Below are 27148 nucleotides of genomic sequence, written 5' to 3'. Positions count from 1 at the left end.
GCTTCTCTGTGCCTCCCTGTCTGCAGTATCCACATTCTTATTCTTCTCATTAGGTCTGACCTGTCAGGCAGGCCCCTGCAATATCACAGCATAAGGTGACAGGTTTCAGTGAGTGACAAAGTCTCTTTACTTGCTACAGAACAGCCAGTCTGCCACTTTTGTACGACGAAAAAGGATCATATTCTCTTCTCCCCTCCCTTCCACTGCTTCTGCCCAGCTGAGCTTCTGGTAATCGTGTCTCTTTGCTTCCTATGCTGCTTTGCAGCACCACTCACTGTTTGCTAGACAATGTGAAACAAGGCTAATTTTTCTGACATGATATATTAAGATTTTGAAAATGTATGGTGCAGAAAAGTAAAGTGAATAGAACTGTGTGTGAGAGAGAAGCTCTCCAGATTATTATCATTTATAATGGCAACTGACAGCTGTCTACCAAAGGCAGGGACGGGGTGTAAAAAATCTGAATCCTTGCTAAGGAAAAGAGAGTGTAGAGTAGATAAATATCTTGTCAGTACAAATGTCGCTGCTTGCCAGACAGAACGATCCCCCCCCCCGCTCCAATGTGCCATTCTGGAGGTTCTCCCACATACACACTAAGCCAATTTTGGGGGGCAAGGAAGAGGAGAAGCAGAACACCTTGCACAGGGCTTACATTGATGGGGCTCATAAGGTAAATCCTGCTCATAGCAACTAGAAGAAGGTATAAGAAAAGCACTTTTAAACGCCATCGATTTATTAAAATGAGTGTAATTTATAACTTTTAAAATTCAGTAAGTATTGCTATTTGTAGTTATTCACATCATCATCATTACTATTGGAAGCAGTATTAATTATGTTGTCTGCAACATGCCATTAATTATGACATCTGTAACATCATTCAGTTGAAGTTTAACTCAGAGTAGACCCATTGAAATTAAGGAACATGACAAAGATAGGTGCATTAATCTCAATAGGTCTATTCTCTGACTAAACCTTAGTTGTGTACCACTCAATATCCTTTCTCTAATATGCTTATAGAAGAATTCATGGGGTTCTGATATGGTTCCATTGACCAAAAATGGAAGCTGATTTTTGGAGCACATGAAACCAGCAGACACTAGGTTTAGTCCCTGAAACTTGGGCACTAGGCCAAACATGGAGCTGTCCATGACTCATTTTCTGTCCTCTGAAAGTGTGGAGAATTCCTATTCAATGTGCCCTAGCAAAATATGGAGAGCCCCACTTGTCATTGTAGGGTTACATTAAATTCACCAAACAAGCAATATATAAAAACAACAGGGGGGGGGGACATTGCTAATAATTGGTGCAGCAAAAACATAAGCTAGGTTGGGGGTGAGGGAGTCACTATCATCCAAGAATATTTTATATATTTCACAGGGAGACCAGTCCAGTTCATGGGCAGGCAGATTGAAGAGCTCGTTTCTGGTGTTGGGTCAGAGAGACGCAGTGGGGATTTGACTGGTTATCATCCATCCCACTTCCCAGATGTCTCCCTCCCTGAACTGACAGAGGTGGCTTCAAGAGTAGTGCTGGAAAAACCCCAGACAGTGGTAAAAGGAGATTTCAACATCCACATCAGAGTCATCTTGACTGGGCCAGCTCTGGGCTTCAAAACAACCACAGAACTGTCTCAGCACATCACTCAATACACCACACACACAATCACTGACCCAACATGTATGGTAGTCCATAACTTCAACTTTAAGATCTACCATGGTGGTCCCTGTTATTCCATTGCCCAGCAAAGTCCATTGTTCAGTAGTCTGGAAGAGGATCTTCTTGGTGGCAGACTATATTTGTGGAATGCCCTCTTCACTGAGACACAGCTGGCACCAACACTATGTAGATTTTGTGTCATCTAAAGTCTCGCCTTTTTGTCTGGGCTTTTGGTAGCTGGAGGCAGGGGAGACTGATGGTGAGGCCCGTTTTATATTTCTGGAGTAGTGGCAGAATGAAGCTCAATTTTATTTCATGTTACATTAATGGATTTTTGTTGCATTGGTGTAACCTACCCTGGGATCAAAGATTGCTAAAAGGTGAGATAGAAATTAAACAAATAAACAAATAATGTTCAGTTAAGCAAGTGAACACAAAATTAGTAGTGAAAAGGAAAATCCTATGCAACTGTGCTCTAGGATGAATTAGACATACTAATTATTTAATTTATTTAACTTCTAAAAGTTAAAGCTATATTGAAAATTACCATATTAAGAGTTTGAGTAGGCATTTTATAATCTGGCGGATCCTTCCCAGCCTTTATGGCTACAGTTTTTTAGATCATTTCTAGAAAAGAAAAGGCAGTATCTTGGCATACCTATGCATCTTCCATGAACAGTCTTGAAAAATTGTATCAACAAGGAACCCAACCAACCAGCATCAAATATAGTATATCCAAACACATGGAAGGCTTAGAGACCCATTAATTGCCTGAGTATTGATTATTTTGGTACTTGCCAACTCCTCCAATCAATGTAACCTCCAGTTACAACCCTAGCTTTATATCTTATTGCTGTCCTTGAGTATGACTGCTCTGAAAAATGTGAACCATTTCAGAACGACATTGAAGCATCTTGGGAAATGCATGAGAGGTGGGGATGTGATATAGAGGAATTCCAAAGAGCATGGTCTGTTAGAGGTACTGGCTCCATCAGTGTGAGTTTAAAAAAATCTGTCTCTGAAGCAGCCTTATATGAAAGTTTGGCATCCATGGCATTGATCTTGGATACAAATAACTTCAATATGAAAGAAAAATGGTTTTCTTTCGTTAAATTATTTGTTGTTTTAATGGCTTCTGGTAAAGGGATTTTTCAAATTTTCAGCTGAAGATTTGTGCACTGTGGCTGCAAGTCCGGAGAATATTATATTATATTTTACAGATAATCGTGACCAACCCTCCTTCCGTCTATCAGAAGTCCCGTACAAAATGATTTAGCACATGTTCTTGGTGGCAGACACGATCCACTCAATATCTGCTCTATTATTATTATTATTATTATTATTATTATTATTATTATTAGTTGACCAACCAAATATCTCCAGGAAACAGGACAGGAGGGCAACAGAATTCTCCCATGTTGCTTCCCACCAGCTGATACCCAGACATGCTTCCTCTAACCCTGAAGGCACCATATAGCCGTATTTATTTATTTTACAAAACTTTTGTGCCTCTTATTAGGAGAGTTGCCACTCAAAGTGGTGTGCAATCCATAAAAGTAATCACAATTAATATAATATAATATAATATAATATAATATAATATAATATAATATAATATAATATAATATAATATTAAGAATCCCTTACAATAAAACTGCCTAAAACCAGCCCCGGACAATAGTCCCCCCCCCAATCCTCTTTTAATAACATCAATAGTTGTCACTACATTTTGTGGCAAATTATTTATTGTTATACCTCTCATGTATTATTATTATTTACCTAAATAAAAAGTGATTCATGTATCATGCAGCCTAATTCTTGGATCTGATGAACTGGTGTATAAACATAAACTTCAAGAGCTACTACAGTGAGGTACCATCACAGCCCATCGCATTGTATCCTTTGTCAAAAGGGACCTTAGCTCATGCTACAGGGGGGGTTACTTCTGCTATGTGAGTCAGCTACCATTACCATGAACATCATTAACTCAATGTGCAAGCTGTAATATAAGCAGAGCCGGCCCTCCCATCAGGCGGAACAACAACTGTGGAACAATTTCTGTATGCTGACCATGCAAAGAAAAAACCCCTCCCACCATTTTGAAAATAAGGGAATAATCTATGGTAGTCTTCATTTAGTCTTTGAATTTGGGGTTGGGGTGGGGAGTCAAATATTGCAGTGAGGAAAATTGTGAGCTGTTAGCAGATGGAGTATGCTTGACATCACATGCAATTCTTGGAGTTTATCTCAGAATAATAACCATGGAACAACATTTTCTGTGTCCTGAGTGTGTAGAAACAACAATCCTATATGAAGAAAGACTCCTTTAATCTTCAAATAAATGAATTAAACTTCCTGCAAGAATTTTGCAAAACAAAATTACCTACTTATCTTGAAGGGCAAGATGATCTATTTAAATCATTATGTTTCTGTTGTATATCTAAATATTGAAATTCATCTCTGGGAAATGTCTACCAGAAAGTGAACACAATCCTCCTTAATAGTTCTAATCTTTCACTGTAATATGTGCACCAGAGGGTGCTATGTTGTGAGTCTGTATGGGAAAATTAGAAATTCTAAAATGCATTTAGGATTTCATATAAAAAGGGTAGTAGTAAAATGGCTAACTGTAGATACTGGTCTTCATGCAAAAGGAATAACAGCACAGTTTTCAAGCTGCAGTTGTTTTCCTCCTCAAATGAAATATGTGATGTGTGTTTTCACCAACTGTCTAAATAAAGGTTTAGTGAGTCACTGAGGGAAACAGAAAATCTTTATTTTAAGAGCTGCAGAGCTGAAGCTTAAGAGTTTTCTGTGAAAAAGCTTCCCTTAGGTTTGTAATTTAAACATTACCCATCTGCTATTTCTTCCCAGGTCTGCATTTACAGCAAATCTGAGTTTTTCTTTTTAAGATGTACTGATTGGCCCATGCCGACTACGGAGAAGGATAGAAACCTACTTTATTGATCTATTAATGATACATTCCTTCCGGTCTAAATTGAAAGGGAAGTTTTTCCTAGTTAATGTCTGAATTCTTGAAAAAGGGTCACCACAGGTGGTCCAACAACAGAAGGGAAGATAAAAGCTGGAAATATAATGGAGATGTGCAAGCCATTTCCCAAAACCACACAGAAGCAAACTGAGAGAGCATGTCCAAATTTGATTTTCAACCATCTACCACTGTGGACAATAGAAAGGGTCTCTCCAGATTGCTGAGGCATTCTGCAACATGTTCTTGCACAACAATAGTGTATTTGTGATTTAATCTGTTTGGTGGGTTGTTCTGCGATGTTTCCCCAATGCTACCACATGATTGCTGTCCGGAGGGGCTATAGAGCAACAAAAGCTTAAGACCATTGTAGTATTCAAAGTTATAGAATTTTAGCAGGAAGTTACAGGATAAGGACTGATTGGACATGAAACACTGTGACCATCCCCAAGTGTTTGCAGGCACAAACAGTATTGAAAGTGGGATTGTGTATGACTACCCTGATAGCAACATGAGCACAAGCCATCATGCATGCATAATAATAATACCTGGAGGGCCCCCCAAAGTACTATGAAAATCAATAGTCATGGGACATTCCCCCACAAATGTGGCCAGATCTTTAAAGCAGTATGATACCATTAACATTTTGTTGATGACTACAGCTAAGGCTGATTCACACATGCAAGCCCCTCTTGCAGTCTTCATGTGAATCTATATATAATGTGTACAGTGGTCGTGTGATGAAATGTTGACATGCATAAAGAATTAATTTCTTACAATTCCTGATTTTGGAATTATACTGATAAAAATCCAGTCAAGGATAAGAATCAGCTTCTTTTAATATGTCTAGAAAATTGATTGCTTTTTAAAAATGGTGCATCAAATATATTGTTATGATTTTATTCTTGGTTTATAAACGATCCCCACTCAGACTGCTATTCTGAAACAACTGTGAAAATTTGGAAACTGGACACCAGCTTCAGTAGAAGCGGAACTGTAGCCAGTTGTGTTTTTAGAAAGTACCTGTGCAAAAGAAAGAAAACAAGAAAGTACTTCTCCCAGCACCTAACTTGTATTTCTGTCTCCAGTCTCCATTATTAATGAACTCATTCACTTTCATAAAAACAACCACACAAGGGCTTCTAACCATATCTATAAAACTATTTAATGCACTTTTCGAAACAAGGCATCTTACAGCCAAAGTAATTGCAGTTTTACTAGACCTTTAAATGAGAAGCAGCTACTTATTAAGTTTTGATATGGTGAGCTGATTAGACAAGTTAAACATAAAGGCACAATTTATGTGTGCTGTATAACCACATGCACATGTAATGCAGTTCTAACATTGAAGTTCAGCACCCACTGCATTTAGAAATCCTGTGTGGTACACAGTTTTATGCCACTTACAGGTTACAAACAGTAAAATGGGAAATGTTGGATTTTACAGGAAAATAATATTCATAAATCTCCAGCAGTGAATTACAGTATAATTCAGAACTACCTTTCCTCTGCTGTTGCGGTGAATTCGGTGTGGTTGCCAGTGCAGAAATAAGCACATATAGACTGCAATGGATATTGCTCCTATTGCATTTGGCAAGCCTTTGTGGCCAATTTATAGACAGACTCTCCAAACAGTTTCTTAAGCAGCACCAACAGTACAATCTCCAAAACAATTTATCCCCCTGTCTCCTGCCGCAAGTAAGCTGCATTGCGTTCAAACCAAATGACCTCATCATTTCCTTAAGGGTGTTAAGGATTATACTTGGTTTATTTTTCCATGTCAGCATGCGTCTTGAGCAACTGTGGGTACATGTACATGTCAATTCATACAGCACATGGGGCCATTGGGGAGCTAAGGTGTATTGCATATAGGATCATTTGAATGACGACATTCCAGTTAATAAAGGGCTGTGGGTTTGCAGCTGTGCCACAGTAAAGGTGGGTATCCAGTCAATATGGCTATCAAGCATTACTTTCCCATGGCAATATCTGCCCCCAGAGCACCTGGAGAAAAGGGGTAGCCAATTTTGTGCCATGGCTGTTCTGTAGAGAGTGATCAGATCATGAGTGTGGCAACTCCAATTAGGCAAAAGGGCTCAGAATTCCCAAAAGCTCAAATAAATCCCTTGCCTGCTCTGATGGTGCATGAATGTGTACGTACTTATGGAACAAATGTATACATTTAGGCTGCAATCCTATGGTCCCCGGGAGAGCATCCCAGGGGGCTATAAAGTTAGCGCAGACCTCCCACTCTATGCGAAGAGGAAAAGATCCTGGAGTGGAGGAGGAGAAGTTTCACTCACTGCAGAGGTGATAACCTCTACCAATGTTGCTGCTCTGTTTTGAATACTGTAATGGTGGTGAGGGCCGACTGCAGTCATTCCAGGGATGTATCTGGGAGTCTTGTGGATTCTGTGATCCAAAGTCCACTCCTTCCTTGGATACACATCCAGAACAAGGATAGAAGGTGGGAGGATATTAGCCCTGAAGCTGGTGCATTTAAAATTTGAAAGGGGGAAATAAACCACCACCCAACCCCCCCCCAAACATTTGAGCAAAGGAGGAAAGGCTCAAATGTAGCCCCCTCACTTTCAGAAATGGCAATAGATCTACCACTAATTATCCTTCCCTCCCTCTCCCACTGAGGAGTGCTTTGCCCTTTTATATAAAACTTCTAAGCCGTAATCTACCTCTAAAGGCAGCCTGAATGCATCTACAACTTTAAATCTGGCTACTAGATCAATTTGCTAAAATATTAAGTCCTACAAATGAATAAAAAAGAATAAAGAGCTTGTTCCATGGCCCATTATAGCGAGCGACTATTTTCTCAACAGTCACGTATGGAAGTGTTTTTGAACTGGAAGATTGTGTGCTGGACAGCTTCGTGCTAGTGCTAGAGAGCTATCATTTGGAGTAGAAAACCATTACACAGATTTGTGTCATCTTTATTTTAAATGTCTACAGGACCACATGGTGAAATATTAGGAGAAACATCTTGACAAAATGAAAGCAGAATATTTATTGTCTGGGTCATGAAAATACAGAGAGATATATGTTGAAAGAGATATATTTACTGCCAGGAGATTTGCCCCATTATGCATTTATGATTCCCCTTCTGCTGTCCCCTCCCCAGCTCTGTTCTCTAGGAGTCCATGTCCAGGTGAAACGGGCATGCTGAGAACATCAATACAAAACAGCTTTATCCATCTAAATTCTCTCCCTGGGAGCTCTGGCACGCTGGGCATGGGAGATGAGAAATGAAAGAGGTTTGCAGCACAGAGTCAGGCAGATCTCAACACGATGAAAGTATCTCAAACAGCACAGGTGCAATGGGATTCAAAAGGGCTTGTCCAGATAAAGCAGAAACTGCTCTTTCTCCTTGGGTAACTGTCCAAACACTAATACAGTGCTTTGTCATTTGCATCTTGGGGGCCTGTGATGTGATGTGGCCAGTTTCCAGGTACCCATCGACCACTTCAAAACCACTGCCAAAATCAGACACAGGCCTAGTGTGATGATGCTTAGGCACCTACAGAACACATTATTTTTTTGTTTAGGGAAGACTGCTTTTATATCTGACAAAATTGTTTCATTGTTTTTGGTGGGTGTTTTTTTAGGGATAATTTCATTGTTTTTAGAGTTTTCTGTGTTTGCATTTGTGCATTTTATTGTTTTTATATTATACACTGCTTCAATGGTTTTATGCTGTGAAGCAGTCTATACACTGGGATAAAGTATCATAGCATTTCAGAAAGCCTGGAAACAGGCAGGAAGTTCATTAGAGAGCAGAGATTATTTCCTTGAGTGAGAGAACTGGAAGAAAGATTGCAGGAAAAAGCCCTATGCCCTATGGCAAAGGACCAGTACCTTAGAAAGGGGAAAGGAGGAGGACTTTACAACTTGAACATTATTTGTATTAAGGGGGAAATAAAGGTAAGGAAGTTCAGGACAAACAAAGGAGAAGATAGATAAATGAAGGGCTGACTTAAATACTTTGGTAAAGAAAGGTCCTTAGGTTAATGGAACAGAAAATATAAAAACAAAAAACGAGAAACGAGAAAGAAAATGGAAAATGGAATAAATATGAAAATGTGATAGGATTCTATTGTAATGCACAACAAACAGGAAAGTGATTCCCCCATTCCACTCATAGCTGGTTGCTAAAAACCGACAACCAATATGTTTTGTTTTGCATTGTTTCTGTCAAATGATTTTTTCAGGAATGCAAGCTAATGACAATGGGCACTACATCAAACAAGTATCCAAAGCTCATCCCAAACACACCTGGTGTCCTTTTTGAATTTCCATTTTGTTATTTTATCACTAGTCTTAGCCATCTCATATCCTGATAGATTTAAAGTGCACTGGTACCTATGTTCAAAGTCGGCTCTTGGAAGATGCTCTTTGGAAGCAAGCGCAAATGTCATACTCAGTGACATTTTCAGCCACCTCAATTTGTTATGATTTTCCATTTTTATGGAAGCAAAACTCTTCTGGACTTGTAGTCATTTGTGAGCTGGGATCTATTCGCAGAATGGGTGTTGTAGGGCCTCACTTGCTTTGATCTCCCCAGGCTGTGTGCATTCTGGGTCTCACTGACAATGCAACACAATGTTGTGGTGCATTTCAATATCCCTGCAGTATTAGCTACATTCAGCATCAATTTTTATGTGACCTTTTGAATTCTTTGTTAGACACCCTTCACGTGGCAGTAACATTATTAATGTAGATATAATTTGAATGTAACCATACTGTTTAGACAAGCAAACAAACACTTGAAGAATAGGTAGGACAGGGCAAGCAGAAAGGTCTCTATCATAACAGAAAGTGATAGCACCCATTATTCTCCCTTATGATTTCCATTGGTTTTCTTGTGTAATTTTTAAAGGGGTCTAGCCAGTGTGGTTAAAAATAGAGTTCATTTAAAACCAAAACGCTATGCCAAACTTTACCTGCCTTTATGCCCTCTCCTGGTTTTTAATGTGTGTAGCCTGGCTATGGAATATTTCCAAACAAATCAAACATATCTAAAGCCACGCAACAGCACAGGTGGCTTTTATACATGGGGTGGCTTGAATTCACGGACTAGGAGAATCCAGGAGAAGTTATTGGCAGACGGCACCCAGAGTAGATATTATAGCCCAGGAACCAACGAGATATGGACAGAGAAGCATTTTTGTTAAGAATCCTATATGTTATAAAAGGGATGCATGCTGCCATGCCTGAAAGTATGGCATTAATAATTAAGCCATACAATCATTACTCCAGGATATTATTTCTTAAGGATCTCTTGCAAAGGCAATATGATTACATATGAATTATTTCAATTTTCTACCAACAAAAAAAAATAAAAATCTTCAGAAGTAGGAATTGAATTACGCTGTCCAATTTGCTGTAAAGTTCACACTACGTGAAGAAATTAATCAAGGCTACCACCGCCCATTTTTATGGGGACATAAAATGATGTGAACTTCCATTTTTAATAAAGATGCATAGCACTTTTATGAAGACTGACTAATAACACTGTAATGAACTGAAAAGCTTCTGCAAAACGAAGGAGGATTTTATTTTATTTTACTTTTGAGAGAGAGATTTACTGAATTTCTTGTTTTGAATCAAGGATGTGAAAAATCTATGTGTAAAATAGTCAGAGATCAATAGTCAGTGTTTGTACATGGCTTTTAACTTCACCGTCAATGTTCTATGATTTTTGTGGATGTCTATGGGGGCATTGGGACATGGGTGGCACTGTGGGTTAAACCACAGAGCCTAGGGCTGGCCGATCAGAAGGTCAGTGGTTCGAATCCCCGCAACGGGGTGAGTTCCCGTTGCTCGGTCCCTGCTCCTGCCAACCTAGCAGTTTGAAAGCATGTCAAAGTGCAAGTAGATAAATAGGTACCGCTCTGGCAGGAAGGTAAACGGTGTTTCCGTGCGCTGCTCTAGTTCGCCAGAAGCGGCTTAGTCATGCTGGCCACATGACCCGGAAGCTGTACGCCGGCTCCCTTGGCCAATAAAGCGAGATGAGCGCTGCAACCCCCGAGTCGGCCACGACTGGACCTAATGGTCAGGGGTCCCTTTACCTTTTTATGGGGGCATTTGGAAGATTCTGTTTCTTCCTTCCACCATTTCCTTCCATTTCAACCACTGAAGAGTCTGTGTGTGTGTGTTAAACAAGGGCCATATCTCTAACAGAATTTTGCAGATGTTACACAGCCTGCTGAAATGATCTTCTATATATGTCAAATGAATTCATTAACATAAAGATTCACAATAGTTCTGCACATTGCACTGGTCAGTTTGACACTATCAGTGCACATCTCCCAGTTCAGGAGTGGGAGCAACAAAGGTAATGACAATGCACTATGCCTTACCTGGAATTCGCTGACCTATTTGTGTGAGGGACAAACTGCACTACTGTACAGCTCCTACCACAGAGATTGTGTGTGAGAGAAGAGGATCTGCACAGCTCCTGTTTCCTGCATTCACTGGCTAAGCAGTCTCAGCTTTTAGGACATTTTTTGCCCATGACCTCTTCCCACAATTTTGAGAGATGTGCGATTAGCCTTTCAAATCCTCACATTTGCATTATCTCATTAGTACCTCAGCTGCACTAATCTCCTAATGTTAACTTCATCTCCAATTGATTCACTAAAGCAGCTCACTCTTGGTTCTTTCACCCACATCTCTCCCTGGTCATATTAGACTGAGTAAGGCACCTTGACTCAGGTGGCAGATTTGGGAATATCATTTACCGGGTAGGTATAATTGTCATGGTTTCAGACCAGGAATCCCTAGTTGCAGAGTCCTTCTGCAATTGTAGTCCATAGGGGGAGATGGAGAGACACACACACCCTGACCGGTCCTTCCTGTGTGAATCCACTTGCACCAGAGCCTGCATATTGTCCCATGAATCCCATGAAGACTCTGCTGCCACCAGACTCGGGTGACTGGGACAAACACTTCTAAAAGGATCAGGAAATACCTGAGGGACTTTCTCCAAACAGTCTCCAAAAATCAAGATCCTGGAGCCTAGAAGTAGCCAACGGTTGCAGGAAATGAACCATCCCTTAAACTGGCCAGATGCAGCACTCATGGGGCAGGATGTACGGTATATCTTGACTCCTTAACCCAGAGTATAAAAGCTCTATAGTTGCTGCAAGACACCTTTTTTCTGCCTTTGCTGAAGGACCGCTAACCATGGTTCTGAACCAGCACCATAGTCTTTTCTTTGTTGCCTTGGCCTTTCTTTAGTTTCTTCCTGTATACCTGAGAAGGAGCATCTCCAACCCCATTGTTCAGCCTGGCCACCAAGATCCAGCTCTGAGAACCTTCTGTTGGTTCCCTCACTGTGAGAAGTGAAGTTACAGGGAACCAGGCATTTCTTGCTTTCTGTTCCTGTAAACAGAATACTGTATCTTGCTTGGTGTTCAATACAGTATCTTCTATATGGGTCTTATATGCCAAGGTTTTTCATGTTCCTTTATGTTGGAGTGATTTTTTTAAAAAGGCATGTGTTCTAAACAGAAAATTCATGACTTGTATTAATGATTTATATCTTAAATGGCATGGTGAAATCTATCATTGACGTGATAAGCTGCACATTATTCCCTATCTACATATAGCCTTGTAGCACTGCAATATCTGGCAGTGAATGTAAAAAATAAATTTTCCTTGGTTTTTAGGCATATCTCCCAAGTATGAGACATGCTTCACTTGTTTTTCAAATTTAGCTGCAAGTCATTTGAGGAATGCACTATGGTAAGTGTGTGTGAGAGAGAAAGAGGGTGAAGGGGGGAGAAAAAGAGATGCATATGTTTGTATGTATATATATTTACATATGGGAAAATGATGTATTGTCCAGGTGTGGGTGTGTTCTGTACAATTTGATTTTTACTGCACAAGTGCTGAATGTACTGTCTGGTGCAAAATTTTGCATAGCTAGAAGCAATGTTCTCATTTTTTATTTGTTAAAAAAGGCACCTTTTGTGGTTGCAATTTAAAGTTTGAGAACAGATGGGAAAAATATGACAAAATCAGAGCAGTTAAAGATATTATTGGAGAAGATTTTCCAGTAGACAGAATAGCTATGCCTTGGTGCCTTGTATCTTCGCTTTGCAATTTGTCCTTGGCTCTTCTTCTACAGCTTTCCTTTCCTAATCCCTAACCTTCCATTCTTCCAAGGGGAATAGTCTCCTTGTATCAGATCAACTCTGTGTGAATGCAGTCTTTTCATTTGTTGACCACAAACCACATATTACTGGCAGTTCATTATATAAGAATTATCTACAAGATTCTAATCCATATCCCCATTTTGATATTTATATTGTAATTAAAAACTTTTTGTGCACTGTATCTCTGCTGACCATGAACATTTATGCCTGGATGGAGTGCTTGCTTCTTAGTCTCGCCTCCAACCAGCGCCTCCAACTAGAGGAGGAAGTTCAGGTCATTTCACCCCATTTATCATGAGTCCACTATGAATGGCATCCTGCACAAACTGGGATAAGGACCATCTGAGCAATAATAGTTTGTGGTGTAGGTAGCATGAGCACTGGATGTGGATCTGCAATCTAAGCCTAAAGCCAAAAACTGCAGGTTCTGAGCCAGCATCTCCAGAGACTTCCATCTACCAAGAGACCTATTTCTCCCTACCCCCAGGGACAAACATTGCTCAGTCTATCGACTAATGCAGGTTATGAATAGCAGACACAACTGAAGTACTAGGCTCCAGGCCAGAGGATTATCCCTACAAAATATCCCCCTTCCACTTCTGCAATGGTGGTCCAATGATGGGGAAACTGTGTCTCTCCAGATATTGTTGGCCTCTGCTTCCATCAGTCCTGCACCAGCATGGCCAATGATTGGGGATGCGGGGAGTTGTAGTCTAGCAACATCAGTAGGACCACATATTCTCTACCAAACACACACACAGAGAGAGAGAGAGAGAGAGAGAGAGAGAGGAAACCAAGCACTCTTCAGAACAATGCGTTTGTTCACTCTGACCTGTCCAGGGTACTGAAAGACCTCTTTCTGACCATTCTTATTCTTTGATCTGGGATTGGACTCTGCCTGCCAGTTAGTTTCCAGCTCTCCCTAACAGCTGCAGACTGCTGGCCTTAACTGAATACTACCCCTAACAAAAGAGTGAAATGCAGTGAGAGCACGGTGCTAGTTGTAACCATTCAAAAGCCCTCTCTCCAAGTATTGTAATTTGAGAGTATAGGGTGAGATTTTAGCTTGTTTACAAAGCTATTATACTACCAAATTTACTGTACGTTTGTGAAACACAGACCACTTATAAACACCATTTCCAGCTCCTCAAAATATTCCATCAAAAGTGTCTCCAAATTTTTCCTCATATCACTTGGGAAGACAGGCGAACTAATGTCAGTGTACTGGAAGAAGCAAAGATCACCAGTGTTGAAGCAATGACTCTTCAACATCAACTTCGTTGGATTAGTCGGCTGTCTGATTATTGTCTTCCAAAGCACCTCCTCTGTTCCCAACTTAAGAATGGAAAGCATAATTGCTGGACAAAAAAAGAGGTTTAAAGACACTCTCAATGTGTATAAACACTGACAACTGGGAAACACTGGCCTGCGAGCGCTCCAGTTGGAGAATAGCCTCTACCAAAGGTGTCATGGACTTTGAAGAAGCATGAACTCGGGACAAAGGGGAGAAATGAGCTAAGAGGAAGGCATATTTGGCAAATCCTCACCATGATCAACTCCCACCTGGAAACCTATGCTCCCTATGTGGAAGGATGTGTGGATCCAGAACTGGCCTCCACAGTCACCTATGGACATGCTGTTAAGACCATATTCATGGAAGACAATCTTACTTGGCTACAAGTGATCGCCAAAGAAGAAGAACTCAGAGTGGCCAATTGAAATTAACGAACACAACTAAGTTGGGTTCATTAATTTCAATGGGTCTACTCTGAGTAAAACTTAGTTGAATACCACCCAAGTTCTCTGAACATTAGAAAGAGTTTGGTGGCCTTTGTTCAGTTTGCCTTCTGTTTATCCTTCAGTACTCAGACTACCCTTTTTTATACATTTGTCCCATATCTCCAAATTCTATGCACCTATGTGAAGCCACCTGCATATTCCTGGGGTTGGACTAGATGGATTGGGGGTTGGACTAGATGACCCCTGGGTTCCTTTCCAACTCTACAATTCTATGATTCTAAGCAAGCAAGCCAAACAGCCACTAGCACAAGGCTTTTCACCTGTGCAATGGAACTGATCCATGTACACAATACACCCTTCCCATATCTGCTCAATAGGGCTGGGGGGGGGGAACCCAGAGCAGTCAATGTGTCCATATATATATCTATATCTATCATCTATCTATCTATCTATCTATCTATCTATCTATCTATCATCTATCTATCTATCTATCTATCTATCTATCTATCTATCTATGACATCTGGTTTTTGGTTCATACAAACACTCAAGGAAGAGGAGAAACTCCTCTTTGCAACACAACCGGCAACAGCAATAGCAGCAGAAATGAGTATACAGGTGAAATGGTTCACTTTATGTGGGAACTATTTAGTATACAATTACCACGAAAACAAGACTAGTAGAATGTTAGCAAGGAAAAAAATGCTTTTTGTTGCCACATTAACAAGGCCTCGAAAAGCATCTACACTAGTCATTCCCTGAGGCAGAGGGCATCTGCAGCTCTGCACAATTTTGGCTAAATCTGCAGCACAGATTTTTAAATGTTTTCCATTTATTTTATTACAACTTTTTGCAAAGCCTTATGTTTGATGAGGAAACAGTGGGTATGTTATTGTTCACAGTTTTGCTTGTTTAAAAAGGAAACACTCACTTTTCCAAATAGCTTCCCCTTGCCCCCACCTCCTGATGCCATGTGGAAATAGTCAGTCCATTTAAAAACTTAGAGCATGCAATGAGCTAGAGAGAGGCAAGGCAGCAGGATGGAAGCAAAAGGGTCCCTTTCCCCATCCATATGGTTCAGGTTTGCATCTTGTCTGGCATGATAATGTGATAGTTGGCAGAATTCATGTTTAGAGTCTCAAGCAAATAACAGCCAATAAGTTGTAGGTTTAATATGCACGTGGAGATGTTCGTAGTATTCCAGACTGGCTGATTCTACAGCTGCAGTCAATCCAAAGTTGCTGCATGAATCCTTGTACAATGGAATCCCTGATGGTGAAAGTAAACTGGAGGCCCTACCCTGATGTAAGTATCCCCCATCTGCTGCACAGGTGTAGCCTAGGCAGTCAATCAGGATATGTAACATGCATTTGTAAGGAAAGTGGAAAATTAAACTGTATGCATTTCCTTCCTTCCCTCTTTCTATCCACATTATTTCACAAAGAAATCAAGGAAATTCATAAGCACTGTTTTGTGCAGATTTCTTCTGTCCAAATGGCTCGAATGACAGGAAGCATGGATACATTAACAAATCCACACTATCAACGCCTGAATGACATTACCTGTAACCAGCAAGCAAGTGCAGACATTCAAACATTGGAAAGAAGTCTGTAGTACAAGCAGTCTGCTGGGAGCTCTTCCTTTCCCTTCCAAAATGCCTTGGAGGAGTCTTTCCATTTTGCTTTCTCCTTATTCTTAACTCCTTTGGCTAGGTAATATTAAGAAGTGCACAAAGCATGGGTGCCAACTCCCTGGGGCCCTGGGTGTCCTAGCATCCACAAAATTCCCCTTGAAGGGGCCAGGCACCTACAAATTTTGGTGCCAGGGCCATGTACGCTGCATGGCACTCACAGTTGTGGGGCCAAACTGGCACTCCTGCCACAAAGTCTACTGCAGGCTTCACACCTACATGGTGCAGCACTAGTTGGCATTTTAGTGGCTATACAGACATTCTTGTGATCAAGGACCATGCATACTATAAACCAGTGGTGGACAATTAAATGGTCTATGGTTTGAGCATTGCCCAGTTGATCTAATACACAATGCCAGATGTCCATATATCTTGTGTGTCTGCTGTGAATCATACTTTTTGCACAGGTGTACAATTGTCTAGCAAACGAGTAGGGCAATGAGGAATATAAAGCAAAAAAGAAACAGACATACCTAGATACAGACATAATATTCTGTACCACACTGTGTGTGTATGTGTGTAAGGCGCATAAAGGATGTAATGATCTCTGACATGGATATAATGAAGGTGCAGAAAGTTGAACAGATGGAAGGAGCGCTGGATCATGATCAATTTCCTTTATTCCTTCTACATTTTCAACCTATGTGTAATAAACGTGTATGGCAGGCACATGTTTAATTAATAATGCGGTACATTTATAGGTAGACCAAATATATTTCATAAGATAGAAAACCGTCACAATGATGTGCAACAAAATGTATGTGATATCCTCTAGGCAGGTATTATTTAAGTGCTTTGAACTTACCAGCCAAGACCAGTTCAGAAGAAAGAAGTCAGTGCAAAGGAAACCATGGCTACAGCTGGACTTTGACCACTCTAATGGGCTTCTCAATGGAACATGAGATACCTGCAGACAAGGGAAAGGAACAGACTTGATTTTGCTGCCTCTGTCTCTGGCAGCAATGTTGCCCTCTGCAATTGGAGACAGGCAATGTTATGAAGAACTGTGGTCCAGCCCACTTCCCATTCCCTTTCTGTCCTTTAGTCCATACTGTGGCCACAAGGGTCATTGTAGGTCTCTTGTTTCTAGGGTTCTCCATCCCAAATGTACATCTCAGTTATAGGATACATCTCCACCTAGTGGTACTATTTTTTCCTTACAAAGCACACAGTACATGCTCATTCTGTGATGTGTGAAGCAGCCCACTGTTCAAAACTGGCAAGAGATATTCTTCATAGCAGAAGGCAGATAGATAGAGACACACATATATCTGATCTGTAGAATATTCCTTTTTGACCCCAAGATAAGAACTGTACGACATGACAGAAAGTGTCAGAATCTTTACAAAAAATAACTCCTTTAAAAACAAAATAAATAAAACTATCAACAAGAATAGCAACTGCTCAAAATTTATCTCAGAGCTGCCAAGAAGTGAACATTCATGGGAGAATGTTCTGTTGTTTTCAATGTTCTGTTGTTCACAAGGTGGACACAAATGCATACAGTTGGATGCTGACAACTTGACACATGTCTAATGAATCTAAAGCATGTGCACACACGCACAAACACACAAATTTACTAGGACTAAAAAAAAGAACACCTTAAAAAAACAAAAGGCCTTCCAAACAAACCACTTCAAGAAGATTTAATAGCTATGTAGGTTTTTGTGTACCTTAAAATACCATAGATGCTTTGTTAAAAGTGACAGTTAACATCTGCGTTGAAGATGCTACATTCTAACAGAGTGAGCTGCCGTTTGTTGAGTCCAGTGAGCAGATGTTGGAGGCCTAATGCATTGGTGACAAAAGGCTACAGTGCTTTAACCTTCCGCATCGCTTCTGTCTAACACACAGCAGAAAAGGCTTTAATTTGACAGGTTGGCTGGGATATAGAGAATTCAGCTCTGGCCACCTACAGAAGGGCCAAATCTAGTCATGAGAACAGTAGTGTGGGTGGAATGAAGCAGCGGGTGAGAGTAGTTTGCTGTCTTGCACTAAGTGGAGAGCTATATATACTGTTTATTTCTACAAATATTTAAAAGGGTTCCTATTGGAAGTTAATTAAGCAATTAAGCCGATTTGTCCTTTAATGTGCAAGGAAATCTTGGAGTAAGGTGAGTTGGAAAAGGAGTCAGCAGCTCCTAGCACATTTTGCCTGTGCAAAATGTTTTAAACGCCTTTTTCTCCCTGTGGTTGGGATGATGCAAGAGAGGAGAATTAAAATGAATGCACAACCTAATGGCAATTCTCATACAAGCTGCATGTAAACAGAAACATCAGCACAAAACTTATGAATCTTAATTTGTGCCACTGAGCTAAAATTTGTATCTTTCTGCATTAAAGGAATATAGACATACAGCACTGTGTAGTGTCTACTTGCAATACAGAAAGCTGACATGGTCTTTCCAATTTATGGGAAAATTGACATAATTTTGCAAAAAAGGGGGGTGGAGAGGGAGAGAGAAGCAAAACCACTTGTGAACTAGATTTTGCATAATGGGATTAATTTGGTTGACTGTCACATCAGCTATGCTGTAGAATGCAAGTTAATCACAACATCGATATGATTTTTAAAGAAGAAAGAAAAATAGGGGGAAAGGGAGGAAGAAAAGGTATTTTCCTCCCTTGTCTGATTCTCCTTTCATTTTAAAATACTTCCCATTTCTACTGTTATGTGGAGGTGCTATGACAAATAATGGAAGTCTGTTTTGCATTGGGCCCAAGAAGACTGAAATGAGCTAGAGCCGGCCTCACTCTGGTAAGAAAATCATCAGCTTTTCCTGGATCATGTAAAATGGTTTTGTGGTAATGCTCTTAGCCACGCAATGACTTGCTGTTTAATTTGATAACCAAGCTTTCTGCATTTGTCAAGAAGCATTGAAATGTCACCAACGCATGCTTATCTGAAACTTTGTGTTTCAGTTGTCACAGAATCCTGTCATTGCTAGGGCACTTACCTTGTCCTTTAGGTGGATGTGCCTGTACTGTCCCTGTACTGGCTACAATCAGCAACTAGGCCTAGCACATGCGAGCAGGTGAAGGTGGCACCAAGAAGCCAATTCTAGGGTTAATTCAGTTCAAATGTTGTTTGTGTTAGACTCCTTTCAGGATCTGCATCTGGGACTATTGCCCTACATGTCCAATGGATACCCAACTTCATATTTCAAATAAGCCACAACTGGTTCTCCCAACGTAAGATTACTCGTATGAATTGTATGTGTACTTGTACCCATATCAATCTTTTCCTTTTTTACTGGGGTTGTGAGAGGTTATTCCAATAGCCCCTTGTTCGGCTACTGTAGTATCCCATTGTACTGCAAGAGCAAATCATTTCTCTTTATTTTTGTCCTCACAGAGTTCAATTGTACTTTGACAGAATAATTTCTTTGCTTAAGTGTTTTTCAGAAGAAAGCTCACCAGGAAGAGAAACACTGCAAGGCGCAAAAATGCCTTAGGGTCATGTAGCAGGGGTTTGTGAAGTCATTAGAAGTTGTGATTACCTGCTAGGATATTTCCATGTATCCTTTGCTGAATTCACTTAGTGGAGGAAACTCTGGTATTTTACACAGGCTAGTTTAAAGGAGAAAGTGATATGTTGTCACATACTGACTGTCTCTTACACAGGCACATATGGGAATAAGAGTAGTAGCTGAATGCAAATGGATCTCCCCATACCAGGGATGGAGAGTCTGCAGCCCTCCAGATGTTGTTGCTCACCCATCAGCACCAACCAGCATGGCTAATGGTCAGTAATGTTTGGAGCTATAGTCCAACAACAGCTGGAGGAACACAAGTCTCCCCACATCCCTATGCTAGATAGGCAGAACAGTAGCATCAAGCTGTGGTCCTGAAAGAGAACTCAGAAGTCAGGTGTAAAGTTTCTGCTTTTGCAGGTGGTCTGACTAGCTATTTTTGTCACAGCTGGAACCATCAGTGAAGGAAGATGGGAGAATGTCAGGTGTGAGGAGGCGATCAGCAGAGGAGGCAGAGCAAGGCTCAGTGCACTACTGAGAGCAATTGAAGGCTAGAGACAGTATGACTCTATAGCAAACGAGACCCACAAAATAACAATGGATAGGGAACTAACTGGTTACAGGTGGGGATTTAGTTAACTAATGAGTGAAGTTAATTCATGAATAGAGGAACAGAATTATGAGGGGTTCTGTAACTAAAAATGAGTGGACATAATACTTGATAAGTGTGGGTGCTCTTTGGTGAGAAAGGTCCTGGAAGAATAAGGGACTCATCCAACCCATCCATCTATTCAGGATTGGCACTGTCCATAGGAAATCCAGTGGCAGCAGACTTAACCTAAACTTATAAGAAGACTAAAACCTTAATACTAAGAATACCACACCAGGAGAAAAGGAAGACAGAAAGTAGAAAGTCGGGCTCCTTCTGGCCTATTATTATAGTCAGCATGACCTTGAGTGAAAGAGATAACAGAACTAGTCCAAACAAGCTATTCAGCTTCTACAAAGGAAAAGGCCAAACATCAGGAACTTTCTGTCTGTTTTTTCGGCAGAATAGAAACTTGCTTGTCGGCTAGAAACCTCCAGTTTGCACTAGCTTGTATCACACAGAGAAGCTTCCAGAATCCTCCTGAATCAATTAGAATAGGAAAGATCTCTACATATCAAATCAATACTTCCTTCACCAAAAAATGCAAACTGACACCTGAGGGAATGCTGACCCACAGTGAAACCCTTATACTGAGGAGGAAGCAGTGAAAAATCTTACACCAGGGATCAAGGAAGGGGGAAGGAATGAAATTATGGGGGGGGGGGAGAAACATACAGTTGAATTCCGAAAGACATTCAGGGGAAAGGAAATAAATTGCTTATGGAAATAGACAAAGAGAAGAAGAGAGGGTTTAGAGACAACCCCACTGCAGAGTAGTGTTAGATAGGTGTGCTCTGGTTGTATTCTTCATACATTTGCCAGTTTGACTATAAATAAAGTTAAATCTTAAAAATGTAAGAGGAGACCTGCTGAACCAGGCCAAAGGCCTATCTTATACAACAGCCTGTTCTCACAGTGGCCAACCAAATGCCCATTGGAAGCCCACAAGCAAGAACTGAATACAGCAGCTCTCTCCCCACTTGCGACTCTTAGCAACTGGTGTTCAGGGACAGCTGTAAGAACAAGCCTTGTCTGTAATGCTCTGCATCTTTTCAGTTTGACTGGTTCTATAGGAACAAAAGTACAGTATGTTAAAACAAAGCTATTTCTTGCCCATCCACTCTAAAATGGGAATCTAAAAATGGCTGGTAACTTGTTTCATTTTCACCAAGGTGCATAAAATGTTCAGGCATAATAGCTCCCTCAGAGTGGATTAAGCCTACCAAATATTACACAGACACACCCAATAGTTTTCATGCAGGAAACCCTAAAGCTTGACTTTTAAAACAAGGTCTTTTCATTTTCTGTCAGAATTGGATCTAAATTGCAGGCATGGTCACCTGTTCTGAGGGAATGAAGCCTGCTAAATTTTTGAATAATAGCTGCAATGCTGGTCCTTCAAGGATAGACTTTCCCATTTTGGATGGGTACAATAGGAACTCAGCTAGACTGGTAAAGAAAAAGCGATTTATAAGTTTTGCATATGCGATATAACATTGCGCCACCAGATGGCGTTGTGGAGTCCTATTCGTCTCTACCTGTTTTCCCTGTTTAAATTTACAACACATTTAACTGAAATATTTATTTGATGTGCCTAAATCCAGCCTAGGAATCAATGTGGGTGAAGGTGGCAATATATGAAAAAAGAAGAAGAAAAGAGCATGGCTCCTCAGGAAAGACAGGGGTGGGGGAAAGATCACATACACAAACCCCCATGCAAGGAACCTGTTACCCCAACAATTGTTGGTGGGGGAGGCCTCTGTCCTACCCCCATGGAATTTTGGTGATACAGTGGAGATCTGTCAATAGACTTGAATAGAGGATGGCATTGTACCATCTGAAAAACAAACTCAGTTTTTAATTCCTCGACTGTGAAAGGATTGCCCTGGGGAGATAATTCACTGTGATTAAAAGCTAGGCCTGTCTGACAAAACAAAAGATTCTCTCCATGTCTCCACCCCCTTCACTTCTGAGCTCTGGGCATTTCCCCAGTCAACTTGGGCTCCCCCCTTTTTCTCATGGGGGGGTAGGATGGGGGAGGGAGGAAGTGTATTTTTTGGACAACTGATGCCACAGAGCCTTATTTATTAACATGACAATCCAAAACGTAAGAACCTTCCCCAAATCACCTTGATTCATCTCATAATTCAGTCTACACACCTCTAGGATATAGCACCCGCCCCCCGCCTCTTATTTTCCATGGCTTCTTTGCTCTTGGTGGGCATCCTGAAGAGGAGATTATGCCATTGAGCACTTTGGTTATAATGGACTTGAAGAATGTGCTTAGGAAATTGATCGCATCATGATTGTGGTGACAGTGAAGAAGAAATAAAGGGCTGGTGGCATATCTGTGGGACTTGTGTTTGTAGTGTATCATGTCAGCGATGCTTTAAGAACCTCATATCACTGAAAGGCCTATTAACATTCGTTCATTTCTTTCTTGCATCTCTCTCCCTCTCTCCCCCCCCCCCCCGCCCTCTCCACACTTTTCAAGGAGCAGCACATACTATCCAGTACAGGCTCACACTGACTAGGTTAAACAATTACACTACACTAATTGGCCTGTGTCGGTCTTGATGAGTAGGTAAACAAATGCTGCACGGGAAAAGCTGAGACAAATTGTATCTAATTAAATTGATGAAAAAAAGTGACAATGACAACAAAGAAAGCAACATTCACAGTTGCAAATCACAATGCTTATGTGAAAGCACACACCTCTTATCAAAATCTGCAATTCTGCCCTGGGTGCTGGAGAGAGGAAGGTTGATGAGCCATCCCTCCCCCACACATTCGAGAAATCCCTTAATTATAGCATATAAAAAGGATTGGCTACCATCTATGTTCAGCCATATGAGCTCCTGTGTGTGTGCTCCATGCATATACAATATGTGCAAGTGAAAATAGTGGTGACTCGCCCACATTGCTAAAAGGAAAAGGTTCTTTCATTTGTTCTTGAAAATTACCTCCTTCCTCCATTATATATTTACAGATGCTTCAGCTGTTCCAAAGAAGCAGCAAAAGAGGAAGCACAATTGTGCCGTGCTTCCTTTCCACCTGCTCCTGAACTTCATCAAAATAAGAGTGATGTGCACTCTTGCCACTACAACAGAAGAACATGCACCGTCCACTTCAGACGAGTGTCTCATATTTAATCTTTCTTGGAACCATTGAATTGGCTTTAAGCATTAGGGCTAAGGTCAGAATAGCTAGCTTTCAATACACAAGGGGAAAAAACCTCATTTGCCGTTGCAGTTGCCCACCTTGCTCTATAATAAATGTGAACATTTAAAGTTCACAATTGCTTTCAAATTTTAAGAATAAAAAAATATGCAGAATTAATTTAGCTTTCTAGTTTATTTTGAATTTGGAGAAGACTCAACTCAACCAGATTAGGACTGATACAATACTTTCTTCAGTAAAGATAATTGTGTGTCTTCTCTGGACCAACAGCACCAGGAACATGGCACATGGCACCAAATCAGACCCTGAGCTGATTTAGTCAGTAGCCGTATAACTCGCTCACTTATTTATTTACCAACCACTTTTCCAGAAATTGTCTCAAGGTGAAATATAATAAATCACATACCATTAAATACAATAAAAGCAGTTTGGTAAAAACAAAAGCAAGCATCAGAGCACGAAAATAGATATCAAATCACAGCTCAAATACCACCCTAAAGAAGTTTTCAAGCAAGCAATAATGGACTCATGTCTAGGGAATTAAAGTGGCTCTGTGGGTGCCTGTTTTCTAAATATTCACTGGAGGGGTTGGTAACTTACAGGCCAAAGATATCTGCAATCAGATGCTGGCTCCCTGCTCAGCTTCCGCCACCAGTCAGAGAAGGGAGTTACAAGCGGTTCCATCTAGGACGTTGCTGATAATTCTTTAGTTTAGGAAGTCATGTGCTGCTACCTGGTACCAATGGCTGTCATAAAGTTCCCAGAGCTGCTGCCTGGTGAACCTGTCCCTCAAGAAGGCCATCAAGTTTCTCCTCCTACCAGCCAGTGTGGTGTAGTGGTTAAGAGCGGTAGTCTCGTAATCTGGTGAACCGGGTTCGCTTCCCCGCTCCTCCACATGCAGCTGCTGGGTGACCTTGGGCCAGTCACACTTCTCTGAAGTCTCTCAGCCCCACTCACCTCACAGAGTGTTTGTTGTGGGGGAGGAAAGGAAAGGAGAATGTTAGCCGCTTTGAGACTCCTTAGGGTAGTGATAAAGCGGGATATCAAATCCAAACTCTTCTCTCCAAACTCTTCTCCATGTCACAAAACTACTGGTCTTCACCCTTATTTTAGTACCCTGCCAATCTGACTTTGGGTCCCAGCCTTCAGCCTTTCTCTATGCCTACCTGCTGTGGATCCGCCTCTCCTGTTCAATACAGTGGTACCTCGGGTTACAGACGCTTCAGGTTACAGACTCCGCTAACCCAAAAATAGTACCTTGTGTTAAGAACTTTGCTTCAGGATGAGAACAGAAATTGTGCAGCAGCAGTGGGAGGCCCCATTAGCTAAAGTGGTACCTCAGGTTAAGAACAGTTTCAGGTTAAGAACGGACCTCCAGAACGAATTAAGTTCTTAACCTGAGGTACCACTGTATATTCACTCAGCTTATATAACCTGAATCCTTGCAAGAGAGATTCCAAGGTCCTTGGAGGAGGCAGTAACTGGTGTGCAAATCAGGAAAGCACTTGTAAATGCACGAAATCAATGCCAATTCTGGCATTTGATACAGTAAATCACCAAATAGTGACAAATTATTTGCAATACCTTGCTTGGGTTATCTGGATTGGCTCCAGATAGAGGTGGAACTCGACATTTTGTTGGCAAATGTGTGATCCCAACCATTATTATTTATCACCAAGAGCCTACAGGGCACTTTACAACATAATGCAACAATGCATTGCAGAGATGGTGGGCAGGCATAAACCAAATGTTGCTTGTGTAGGAGGATCAGCAGATGCTGAATCCCTGCCATGACCATCTGATTCTCCTCAGAAAATGCCTACTGGGCCATATTTACGTATAATTTAGGATGCTGCCTGTGGGAGGACTTAAGCTGCAGGGGCATTTATAGAGTAGAATTAAATAGCCCCTGTTCTCAGTCGCTATCACCTGCAAGTGCCTTCCCACTCCCCAAACTATATTTATGAAGAGAATCGTTTATGGAATTCTGTGCTTCTCTCATAACATCTACAGTTCTTTCTGTGGGGCATCAGCAGAGCTGAAATAATTGGGGAATATTGTTCTGCCACTTGGAAGTTGACCTACAGTGTCCCACAGGCTTCAACATTATCACCACTGTTTATGTCCTAGGATGTTCAAATGCACTTTTAAAAAACATAAAAAATGACAAATAAAGCTTTAAAAAGAAGAAGAGGAGCCATGGCTGTACACTATGCACTGCAAAGTCCCTTCTGCAGTAGATTTGGTGGACCAGGCCTGACACTGCCCATAGGACTCCTATCTATGTGTATACTTACGTCAGGTTTTCTGAGGCACCACACACTGGGTCTCAGCTGCTCTCTCAAAAACCTCAGGTGTCTCTATCACATCTTACCGATTACTTTATCTCCCTCAACAGCAGCAGCACCTCATGCAAGAGAATATCACACGATGTTTCACTCACATCTAAATGTGCTTATTCTCCTCAGTGCGCGTGCAGTTCTAAGGCCTCTTCGCTTTTACCTCAGCCAACATTCATTCACTCTTCCTTCTCTCTGCCGGACACAACCGTCTTGGTTGTCTAGGTTATTTGCTGGTTGCTGCCCATGGCTCTTTTTTAAAAAAACAAACAAATGAACAAACCCTGCAACTTTACATTATTTGTTATTTCAACAAAGCTGTGAGAGATCCTGATTTGGCAAAGGTAACCCTGCAAGTTTCATGGACTTGAGTCTCCAACACATAAGCCATCAACTGTCCAGCTACTGATAGCTGTCTTAAGTCAAACGCCGGTTGCATTAATATGTGGATTGATTCATTAATTTACAGCTAGGCCTGAAAAGTAGAGAGGGGTCTGAGTTCCCTCAGATATTATTGGATTCCAAGTCCCATTATCCTTGACCATTGGTCAGACTGCTTGGGGCTAATGGGAGTGAGAGTCTAATAATATCTGGAAGGCCTAAAGTTCCTCACCCCAACTGTAGAGAAATCATCCAGGCTTCATATTAAAGGAATGCTTGGCAAACTGATGTGCAAATAAATAACTGATTTTTGCAAGGGTGCTGTTGGAAAGACCTTCTTATCAACCATATCTCAAGGTAACAGCAGCAGCAACAACAATAAAATGAATAAACCAATTTAATAATAATAATAATAATAATAATAATAATAATAATAATGAAAAGCCTCAAGCCTGTTGCATTCCTAATTTTAATGAGGAAACAATAAGGAGGTGATAAGCTGGCAGCTGCATTTTTAGCTAACATTCCTCTTTTTAAATTTTACCTCAGTGGAATCAGGCTATATTGGTGGGTAATTTTCCATGACAAAAGATGAGGAACTCACCAGCAAATTCCCTTCTGCTAGTTGTATTGGCATCCCGTTCTTGCTGCCTAGTACAGTTAAGTTTTTTAGATACTTTACTTGCATTTCTAATTCAGTTATTCTTCTGAAATTTATTCAAAGGATTTATGCTTATGAAATTATAATATAATGCTGCCTATATGCCAATGAGCTGCAGGCAAAGAAAATAATTTTCTTCAATTTACAGTTATGAGGCTGGAAGAAAATGATGCCTTCTTATCACCTCTTTTTCTTTGTATGTCTCTCTCTCTCTTTTTTAG

The 27148-nt window shown here is 40.8% G+C and overlaps 1 long non-coding RNA gene across 2 annotated transcripts in view; it reads right to left on the bottom strand.

The window, feature by feature from the left end:
* LOC309539297 overlaps positions 1 to 26490 on the bottom strand; it is a 112057-nt gene extending 85567 nt beyond the window's left edge. For both annotated transcript variants that reach the window (XR_014222807.1, XR_014222808.1), the window contains exons 1-2: positions 25844 to 26490; positions 17050 to 17151 (exon numbers count right to left, since the gene is read on the bottom strand). This is a non-coding gene — a long non-coding RNA (uncharacterized lncRNA). The remainder of the gene's footprint in view (positions 1 to 17049; positions 17152 to 25843) is intronic.
* Between the last annotated feature and the right edge of the window lie 658 nt (positions 26491 to 27148).

This window comes from Podarcis vaucheri (assembly GCF_965113315.1).
Source record: "Podarcis vaucheri genome assembly, chromosome: 8".
Taxonomy (NCBI): Eukaryota; Metazoa; Chordata; class Lepidosauria; order Squamata; family Lacertidae; genus Podarcis; species Podarcis vaucheri.
Note: the sequence above shows the minus strand (reverse complement) of the source record. Positions and strands in the feature narration are given on the sequence as shown.